This window comes from Dendrobates tinctorius, unplaced genomic scaffold (genome assembly GCF_039654945.1).
Source record: "Dendrobates tinctorius isolate UK_male_01 unplaced genomic scaffold, ASM3965494v1 ptg000060l, whole genome shotgun sequence".
NCBI lineage: Eukaryota > Metazoa > Chordata > Amphibia > Anura > Dendrobatidae > Dendrobates > Dendrobates tinctorius.
The window spans coordinates 44,878,642-44,890,151 of NW_027361728.1; the positions used below are offsets into that span (position 1 = coordinate 44,878,642).

The 11,510-nt window shown below is 48.3% G+C and overlaps 1 long non-coding RNA gene across 1 annotated transcript; it reads right to left on the minus strand.

The window, feature by feature from the left end:
- Nucleotides 1–10,159: 10,159 nt before the first annotated feature.
- Nucleotides 10,160–10,965, minus strand: LOC141092768 (uncharacterized). Its single transcript, XR_012232905.1, has 3 exons — nucleotides 10,900–10,965; nucleotides 10,556–10,597; nucleotides 10,160–10,281 (listed from the first exon to the last, which is right to left on the minus strand). It is a non-coding gene; the product is annotated as an uncharacterized lncRNA (long non-coding RNA).
- Between the last annotated feature and the right edge of the window lie 545 nt (nucleotides 10,966–11,510).

Consider the following 11,510-nt stretch of genomic DNA (forward strand, 5'->3'; position numbering starts at 1 on the left):
CCACCCGCAGGCCGGCACAGCCCCCGGCAGTCGGTACAGACCACCCGCAGGCCGGCACAGCCCCCCGGCAGGCCGGTTCAGACACCCGGGCAGTCGGTACAGAGCCCCGGCAGTCCGCACAGACCCCCGGGTAGTCGGCACAGACCTCCGGAAGGTCCGTACACCCCCCCGAGAGGCTGTACAAGGAGAGAAAAGGGTTTTTCTTATTCCGATACCGGAAGTCCCATAGACTTGAATGGGACTTCCAGTATCGGAATCGGCGATACCCGATACCATCCGATCCAATATTTTAGGGTATCGGATGGTATCGCTCAACGCTAATTGTATGTAGTATATATGTATGTTGCATGCATGTAGTATATATGCAGTATATATGTAGTATGCATGTTGCATGCATGTGGTATATATGTAGTATGTATGTTGCATGCATGTAGTGTATGTATGTAGTATGTAGTATGTATGTAGTATGCATGTAGTATGTAGCATGTATGTAGTATGTATGTTGCATGTATGTAGCATGTAGTGTGTATGTTGCATGTATGTAGCATGTAGTATATATGTAGTATGTATGTTACATGTAGTATATATAGTATATATGTAGTATGCATGTTGCATGCATGTAGTATATATGTTGTATGTATGTAGTATGTATGTAGCATGTATGTAGTATGTATGTAGCAAGTATGTAGTATGTATGTTGCATGTATGTAGCATGTAGTATATATGTAGTATGTATGTTACATGTAGTATATATAGTATATATGTAGTATGCATGTTGCATGCATGTAGCATATATGTTGTATGTATGTTGCATGCATGTAGTATATATGTAGTATGTAAGTAGTATGTATGTAGCATGTAGTATATATGTAGTATGTATGTTGCATGTAGTATATATGTAGTATGCATGTTGAATGTATGTAGCATGTATGTAGCATGTACATTTTTTTTTTTTTTTTTTACATTCAACACATTAGCCGGATGATGGGGCTACTACTGTCCCATCATTGGCTAATGTGTCAATCACTGTCATGGTAGCAGGCATCGCCCGATGGGACTTGTAGTCCCATCGGACGATGCCTGCACAGACCCCCGGAGCCTGCACAGACCACCAGCAGGCCGGCACAGCCCCCCGGCATGCCGGTAGACCCCTGGGCAGTCGGCACAGACCACCGGCAGGCCGGCACAGCCCCCCGGCAGGCCGGTACAGACCCCCGGGCAGTCGGCACAGACCCCCGGAGCCTGCACAGACCACCGGCAGGCCAGCACAGCCCCCCGGCAGGCCTGCAGACCCCCGGGCAGTCGGCACAGACCCCCAGAGCCTGCACAGACCACCGGCAGGCCGGTACAGACCCCCGGACAGTCGGCACAGCCCCCCGGCAGGCCGGTACAGACCCCCGGACAGTCGGCACAGACCCCCCGAAGGCCCGAACTGACGGCGCATCATGATGCGCACAGACAGCGCATCATGATGACGTCATTTCGGCAGCCAATCAGAGCCACAACAGTGGCTCATTGCATTTTGGACTTCCGATTCCGGTATCCGATACGAAAAAAGTATCGGTACTCGGTATCGGAATTGTGATACGGCAAATATCGGCCGATACCCGATACTTGAAGTATCGGAAAGCTCAACACTAGACACAGGCCGTCTTAAATCACCCCCCCCTCGGAAACGGCGTAAACCTTTTGCCGCCTGTCTTATCAGAAATGTTTTCGTGAAATCCCTGCACCCACGCAACCGAAAACCAAAAGACAAACCTGCCAACAAGCGCGTCACCTTCGCACGGGACCAACCATCGCCCGCACCCAGCCCCAACCAAGACAACAACATTCCCTCTTGCTCGAGCCAAACCCCACTGGGGCCGGCCGTAAGGACCTCTTCCCACATGCGCCACACAGCCCTGTAGGCCTCCCAAGTTTTCGGTGCCAATGACGATTCGATCAGTTACTCTGCGGCTCGTAAGCCACCCTCCACAACTCCTCCGGACAAATTAGACCCTCAAACTCTGCTTCCAGAGCCAAGGAACGAAAACTATCCCACTGCGAAAGAGAAAGAAAGTCAGCTATCTTGTTCTTCACGCCGGGCACATGCGTCGCGGTCACATGTGCATTTAAAGACAAACACAATAGCACCAACCGCTGTAAAACCCAAACAACTGAAGGGGACGATGCAGTAAGACCATTAATCGCGCTCACAACACCCATGTTGTCGCAATTAAAACGAACGCGCCGATTCCGAAAATCCTGCCCCCACAAATGTACCGCCACCAGAATCGGAAAAATCTCCAACAACATGATGTTACGCACCAAGCCGGCCGAAAACCACGCGTCAGGCCATTGAGCTGCGCACCATTGCCCTCTGAAATAGGCGCCAAAACCGAATCCGCCAGCTGCGTCTGTAAACAAATCCAATGCATTGTTACCAACCACATTTGCCATTACCAACGAGCGACCGTTGTACTCCTCCAAAAAGTGCTCCCTGACCGCCAAATCAGCCCTGAGCTCAGCCGAAAACCTAGCAAAATGATGGGGAGCCCGAATCCCCGAAGTAGAGCTAGCCAGCCTACGTGAAAAAACTCGACCCATCGGCATCACCCAACAAGCGAATTTAAGCTTCCCCAACAGCGGCTGAAGATCCCGCAACGATATTTTCCGCAACTGACACGCTCGGACCACTTCAGACCTCAAATCTTCTAGCTTGTCCTCAGGCAACCTAAATTTCCATTCAACTGTATCGATGACGATCCCCAAAAACGCAAACACATGCTGGAGCCCTCAGTTTTTTCGGGCACCAACAGGACCCCGAACCGATCCGCCACCCACTCAATGGCTTTCAAAATCCTGAAATAACGTGAAGAATCAGCCGGGCCAACACACAAGAAGTCGTCTAAATAATGAATAACTGAGTCGAAACCAGAAACGTCGCACACGACCTACTCAAGAAAGGAACTAAACGCCTTGAAATACGCACAGGACAACGAACAACCAATAGGTAAACACCTATCCACAAAAAACCTGCCTTCCCAAAAACAGCCCAGCAGCTTTACGCTTTCAGGGTGAATCGGAAGTAGACGAAAAGCGGATTCAACATCGGTCTTAGCCATAAGGGCACCACGACCACATTTTCGGACCCAACGCTCCGCCTCGTCAAACGAAGAGTATACCACTGAACAAACCTCTGGGTCAATACCATCGTCAACCGACCTCCCACGTGGGTAAGCCAAATGTTGCATGAGCCGAAACTTATTCGGCTCCTTCTTCAGAACCACCCCCAATGGGGAAACCACCAAATCTGCGACCCAACGAAACTTCTTTCCTGAGTTTCTCCGAAACAACTGAAGAATGCTCCACGGCTGAGCGCAAATTTTTCAAAACAAACGGGATTTCAAAAGGAGGACTGGGAATGCGAAAACCCTCCTTAAAACCTGAATACAAGAGCCCCGCTCTTTCCCTCTCCGGGTACCTATTTAGATAGGGAACCATCCTTTCCAGATTCACCGGAGTCTCCCCCTTGCGAATTACCGCCCCCAGCTCTGGACTTCCCTTTCTTGAAACACTTTGACGCCCCGTGTGAGGCGCCATTGCAATTTGAGCAGAGGTGTTTAAATTTACAGTTGGCCCCGAACTTACACTTGCCGTCATTAAACTGCCAGCACACCCCCGCCTTGTGCGCTCCTGACTGCCCTTGACCCCCACCACCCGTAGAGCTGGAGGTGCCGCTACTCTGGCTGGTGCTTCCAGCCCCCCCATGAAAGGAACTCCCAAACTTATTTTGCGCTATCACACGCATCCACAGACCAATATCTTTTTGGTCCCAGCGAATAGCCGGACACACAGCTTTCCTCTGACAAAATTGCTCGTCATACCTCAGCCACGCCTGACCGCCATATACTCTGTAAGCATCCCAAATAGCGTCCAAATAACAAAACAGCGCGGAGCAATTGTCAGGGGCCTTTTCCCCAATAACACTTACCAAAATGGCAAAAGCTTGCTGCCAATTTACAAATGTCTAAGGAATCAAGGGCCACCTCCGCTTTTCTTTCTCTTCCTTTTTGCTATCCTCTTTCTTACTTTAATCCAAATTAAACTTCTCAAGAGGCAATAACAAAAATATTTCCACATATTCATCCTTCCAAATCCGCTCTTTCACCTCCTTTTTTAAATGAGCCCCCAACGAACCTTCGTAGCACACGTACACCTCGACATGCGCCCGATCATCCAGATGCACACAACACTCCTTTTCTCTGTCGGTTTGCACCGACACTGGCTCGCCAGCGCGAGGGCCCGGCACTGCCACGCACTGACCTGACAACCCTGCAGCCCGACCCATGCTGCTACCGGTGACGACCCAACAAAACCCCGCTCCAAGTGCCACAGCAAGCTACGCACATCCGCCAGCATATCACACATGCCCCCGGCCGACCCTGAACTGCTCAACCCAGCCTCAAACCCGATGCCACTGGATTCTGCTGAGGGCCCCCCTACCACCACTGACGAAGATAAAAGCGGGTGACAAACAGGGGACATAGACACATACTCACCGGGCTGCGAGGGGGTTGTGTGCCCTCCAGCCGGAAAGCCTGGATCCCCCGACGCCTTGTGGACCTCGCTTCTCCCGGTGGCGGACTCGCTGCCACGTTGTTGTACACCGAACACCCCGCAGCAAGGGCCAGGGTGGGAGGCCTGAACCCCTGGACTGAACCAGGCGGCGGTACCCCCAAGTCAAAAGCCTCCTGGCGATGTGCCATCACGTTGCACCTGGGCGTCTAGGGCCCCCCCACGAAAGCTGGGAGCCCAAAACCGTCCTCGTTTGCCCGAATCTTCCTGCAGCCGGCGCTGACCCCACCAGGCTGCCCGCCGGTCCTGCTGCAGCCACAGGGCTGTAAGGTGTTGTAACCTCGTCTGAAGCAGGCGCAGCTGCGGGGCCAGCGCAGCGGCGCCCCCCCGCCGCAGCCGGTTCCCCCACACCACTGGGGGACGAAGAAGAACCCGGCCCTGCCACCCGGTAGGCTGCCTCTCTGCCGGCGGCTGAAATACATGTGGCTGAAGAGGCAGGCCGCGCGGCACGTCCATAACCTCCGCGGCCCCCTGAAGGAGCTGGTGCAGCCTGAAGCCGGGCGCGCGCCGGCTCCGCCCCCTCCTGCCCCGGGACGAAGGTCCGGACACCACCGCAGGGCCTCGCCGCACCTGAGGATTCCTCCCAGGCCGCAACGCCCTGGATGGGGGGGTGAGTGTTGCGCGGCCTGAAGGGTCCCGACGCGAGGCCCGAGGAGCGGTGTCGGGCGAGAGCCGTTCCGGAGGCCTCGCCCGCCTGGATCTCCGCTCTTTCACTTCGGCCTGCGCTGGTGCCCCCTGAAGCAGGCCAGCTACTTGAGCCTCCAACCATCCCGGAGGCTGCCCCGCAAGTGCTGCCCGCAGTCTGTCCAGGGCCTGATCCACTCCAGACATCCCGGTAAGCGTGTGGGACTGTTCTGGAGCTGGGAAAGTGGGAACAGAGGGTGGGAACCCCCCAGCCCCTGGCTTAAATACCCCCTAGCTCCCCCTCCCCATTAACCCTTCCCTCCACTAAACCTTCCAACCCCCGTCATGATGGCCTCCGCCCACGCCTCCTACAGGGGGCCGGGAGGCTCACTCCGGCCATTTCTTTAATTAATTAGGAAATATATTGCTTCTTTAACCAGTTTTTGTCTAAGTTTGAATATCATGACAACTATATGTGTTCATTCAATTTTCTTGCATCACTTTCCTTCCATCTCCCCCAAAATATCATGAAATATTTGGACTGAATTCAGATACATAATACATGTGATAAAACATAAGTTTTTTTATTGATGACAAATATTCAAATGACAATGTCCAGCTCTTTTGTTCTCTTCCAATGATGGTCCATTGCTATCTTGTGTCTGATGACTATAAAAAAAGAAGGGAAAAAATAAGCATTGTTAGGTCCGCTTTCCAAGACATGTCTATTCTAATCTCAGTAACAATACATATGTCAGGCAGGGTGATTTTTCTCCATATCATCAACTCAAGCTTTGTGAATACAGGAAGGAACCAAAGTGTATATGACCGATGTTTGGCGATACCACAGATTATTGGACGCTGGGTATAACTCACATTCAAAGGTCCTAAAGTGAATCCTGCATGCCCAAAAGATGATACCACTGATGAGTGATGATCTGACAGTAAAGGGTCTCACTCCCACAGCCCCCATAGCTGAGCTCCCAAGTAGTAGGTAGAAAGGCACATTAAATACAAAAAAAAGAGTGAGGGAGCACAAGATCCAAGTGTTGAGTAACCAGTTCTGCCTTATTTTGTTTAACATTGGCAATAGATATTAAATAAGATGCAGAATACAAGCCATTAGGCTGAGTGCAGACGGACTTTTTAGCCCTGCGGATTTTTCCACGCAGAATGGAAGAAATCCGCAGGTCAAATGACCTGCATTTTTCCTGCGGATTTCTTCCATTTTTCCTGCGGTTTTATTGCGGTTTTTGTGCGGTTTTCCACTGCGGTTTTCCCCTTGCGGATTTGGTGACAGGGGAGATGGAAAACCGCACAAAAGAAGTAACATGCTGCGGATTTTGTACCGCAGGAAAACCGCGCGGAAAAATCCGCAGCGTCTGCACAGCGTTTTTTTTTTTTCATTGATTTTAAGGCTACTGTACATCACAATGCGGATATGCAACGTTTCTGTGCGGTAAAATCCGCTGCGGATCCGCTGCAAATCTGCATCGTGTGCACACAGCCTTAAAGTGCCCGATGCTCCTCACAAGCATGATGGCATCATCGGTGTACAACACATTTATCTTCGGTAACAAGTCTGCTGTGCCATGTAGATAAGAGGGCGAACTTTCCATCACAAGTTTTAATCGCTCGTTGATGTATTTAGAAATGTTCCCAGTAAAGAGATATCCATATAAGATTATAAGTATCCCAAAGGAAAGCTAATGACAGATCATTTTTGGAAGACATCTTCTGCCCCAAATGATTGTTTTTTCCACCTAAATATGGGCAGATTGGTTAATGGGTAACAGGCTTAGATTCCATCAAAGTTATGACCTGTGTCAAGGATACTGCTGGGGGGAATATTAATTTGCTGCCAAGTGATAATGGGATCATTGGGCAGTAGAGTTTTCATCTGACCATCTGTTAAGGGGATAAAAAGCTAGCAAGGACCGGAAGGAGTATCTGTACCTGGAGAACTTCTTCATGGCTTGATCCCTGCTCCTGCTTGTCTGCCATCCTTTCTTCCTTCAGAAATGGTATTCATACATGGGGTACCTGACAGCCAATCTTCGTAGAAGACCTACTGAAGAATCGCCATGGCTTGAAGTGTGCCTCAACAACCTGTCTGCTTCATCAGCAGAGCCTCCATGGGTTGATGCAGTCAACGATTCTCTGGACTCCTGTGCAGGGACAAGCATCGTAATTGAGGAAGCAGCTGGCAGTCCCAGCCCCACTCTGACACATTCTTAATGTGGGTCAAAGAAGCGCCGTGCCTGCGTCTCCCCTTCTCCTGAATGGAGGCCAGCTGGTGGTCGGGATGTACAGAAGGTGTCACTTCCAGATCTTGAGTGGTGGCACTTTGTGTAAAAAAAATAATAATTTAGTAGATCATAAAGGTTACATGCATAACAAATTAAAAAGTGAGTCATGCAGTGGATGACGACACACAGCAGGAGGCAACGCATTACATAAATGGTTGTGTAGGGGTCCAGGCTATAAAGGTAACTCAATATATGAACAGCTTAAAAGTGCACATAAATATCACCTGAAACATGATATAAGTGCATATCAAAAGATCTGAGTCAGTATAGGCAAGAAAGTGGACACAGAGTATGATGGAAATACCATGGAGTAATAGGCAGTTGAATAGCTCTAACTATACAGTATATGTTATATACCCATGGACTATCCTATGTCAGACATGACACCAACCCTGGTGCTTGTGCTTGTTTCAGCACAAACTGGCTAATAGAGCAGTAAAAATATGTGCATAGATAAAGAGCCAGTGCCTACAAGTAGTATTCAACCCCCTGCAGATTTAGCAGGTTTACACATTCGGAATTAACTTGGCATTGTGACATTTGGACTGTAGATCAGCCTGGAAGTGTGAAATGCACTGCAGCAAAAAAGAATGTTATTTCTTTGTTTAATTTTTTTTTAAATTGTGAAAAGTTTATTCAGAGGGTCATTTATTATTCAACCCCTCAAACCACCTGAATTCTGTTTGGCTCCCCTAAAGTATTAAGAAGTATTTCAGGCACAAAGAACAATGAGCTTCACATGTTTGGATTAACTATCTCTTTTTCCAGCCTTTTCTGACTATTTAAGACCCTCCCCAAACTTGTGAACAGCACTCATACATGGTCAACATGGGAAAGACAAAGGAGCATTCCAAGGCCATCAGAGACAAGATCGTGGAGGGTCACAAGGCTGGCAAGGGGTACAAAACCCTTTCCAAGGAGTTGGGCCTACCTGTCTCCACTGTTGGGAGCATCATCCGGAAGTGGAAGGCTTATGGAACCACTGTTAGCCTTCCACGGCCTGGACAGCCTTTGAAAGTTTCCTCCCGTGCCGAGGCCAGGCTTGTCCGAAGAGTCAAGGCTAACCCAAGGACAACAAGGAAGGAGCTCCGGGAAGATCTCATGGCAGTGGGGACATTGGTTTCAGTCAATACCATAAGTAACGTACTCCACCGCAATGGTCTCTGTTCCAGACGAGCCCATAATGTACCTTTACTTTCAAAGTGTCATGTCAAGGCTCGTCTACAGTTTGCTCATGATCACTTGGAGGACTCTGAGACAGACTGGTTCAAGGTTCTCTGGTCTGATGAGACCAAGATCGAGATCTTTGGTGCCAACCACACACGTGACGTTTGGAGACTGGATGGCACTGCATACGACCCCAAGAATACCATCCCTACAGTCAAGCATGGTGGTGGCAGCATCATGCTGTGGGGCTGTTTCTCAGCCAAGGGGCCTGGCCATCTGGTCCGCATCCATGGGAAGATGGATAGCACGGCCTACCTGGAGATTTTGGCCAAGAACCTCCGCTCCTCCATCAAGGATCTTAAGATGGGTCGTCATTTCATCTTCCAACAAGACAACGACCCAAAGCACACAGCCAAGAAAACCAAGGCCTGGTTCAAGAGGGAAAAAATCAAGGTGTTGCAGTGGCCTAGTCAGTCTCATGACCTTAACCCAATTGAAAACTTGTGGAAGGAGCTCAAGATTAAAGTCCACATGACACACCCAAAGAACCTAGATAACTTGGAGAAGATCTGCATGGAGGCGTGGGCCAAGATAACTCCAGAGACCTGTGCCGGCCTGATCAGGTCTTATAAAAGACGATTATTAGATGTAATTGCAAACAAGGGTTATTCCACAAAATATTAAACCTAGGGGTTGAATAATAATTGACCCACACTTTTATGTTTAAAATTTATTAAAATTTAACTGAGCAACATAACTTTTTGGTTTGTAAGATTTATGCATCTGTTAATAAATCCTGCTCTTGTGTGAAGTTTGAAGGCTCTAACTTATTTGCATCTTATCAAACCTGCTAAATCTGCAGGGGGTTGAATACTATTTGTAGGCACTTGTATGCTATGGTTAGAGTTTCGGATCAAGCTCAACTCTCTGAACAAGTCATGCAGCGTGTGACATCAGACAATGTGACCGGAGTCTTACGCGGAAGGGAGTCTCATCACATGACCACAAGGGCCGCTGCTCTAGATACAGCTTGGGATGCAGCCTGTCCTTCTGTCCCGCACATGCACACCACCGGTACTTCGGCACTTTATAAGCCAGAAGGGAAAACTTGGCTCAACGATGGGATGATGAAACAGGAGAAATATTATTACAGCAGCTGGCAGGACTCCTAGATATGGAGCTCAAGCAACAAAGTTAGATCATTCCTGATATTGAATATCGCAATGTGACCTCCCCTCCTATACAGGCCTGCCACTAGGAATTTCGGGGCCCCATACTGGCAAAATTTTCGGGGCCCCCTTGAGACCCCTGTCTCACTGTCACATTCTGCCCCCATGTCTCACATTCTGCCCCATGTCCATTCTGCCCCTTGTCTCACATTCTGACCCTCTTGTGTCTCACATTCTGCCCTTGTGTCTCACATTCTGCCCCCTCCTGTGTCTCACTGTCACATTCTGACCCCAAGTCTCCATTCTGCCCCTGTGTGTCTCCATAGTTACCTTTTTTTTTTCTTTAATCTGTTGTTGTGATCCCGAAGCAGCATAAAAATGGTCTGAGGACCCTAAGAGGAAGCGGAAAAATTGGTGAATAGTGTTTAGAAGGGAGAAGAAAGGGTGAGAGGGTTAGTGAGTTTAGATGTAGGGTACTGAGAAGGGAAATGCTTTTCTTTCACTATGGGGCGTATGGATAGACATTTATATAATAGCTTCTTCCATTAAAATATACAATATAGTATAAAGATATAAAGGGAAGACACAAAATGTATCTACCCCTAATATCAGGAGCCTCAGTGTCACAACATTTCACATACAACAATGGGGGAAGCTTTTCCTTACTTTGGTGGACGTCGCACTTTTTTGCTGCTGTCACTTCTGCTGCTGGAGAAATAGAAGAAATGATCACAAATAAATACCTTGTAAAATAATTATCGGGACAAATCCTGGTCCCATAAGGACACAGACAATAAACATAATCTCTTTCCTATACATTTCTACATGATACAGATAGATGGATAGATGTCATTACTGATTATTAGCTCATTGTAGAAATATTGATTTCACAAGCATTTGCATGGGATTGATCTCCTGCCGGGATGAATCATTGAATACTTTTGCATCTAGAAGACAGCAATTAGGACATAAGGACACGTCCATTAGTGGGAAGAGGTTAAGGTACCTACATGTTTTTGACCTGGGTCCTGTTCGTCCTCCTGAAACATTTTGGTATCCACCATTTACGTTTGCATCTGAAAAAAAAAATCCAAAGCAAACAAATTGAGACCCAGACAGTTCACACTATCATTGTGATCCGTCTTTGAGGATATTGTGATCAGTCTTTGAGGATATATACATCGATATTATCCTGTGTAACATCCTGCACTTATGTCACAATGTGACATCATCGATCTAAAGCCCAAGGTCTCGTTAGAGTAAATGCAGCCACGATCGCTCTTATTACTTACGGGATCGGCTTTGTGTCGGCGCACGCAGTCTTTAAATCTGGCCTGTGACAAAAATAAAGTTTTCATTAGAAACAGAGATACTTGTGTGTCCTAAGTAAATGCAGTGACTTAAAGAGAATCTGTCAGTAGGATCAACCCTCCTAAGCCGTCTATATGGCCATACAGATCATGGAAAGCTGAATAAAATGATATATTGATGTCTGCGAACCGATGTCTTATTCCAGAGAAATCCACGTTTTTCTTTCCTCCAGAAATTGGCCAGTGAGCACTGGAAACAGTTTTCCGGATGGCCACTTTGACTAACAAGGTTGAAGATAGAGGGGCTGGTG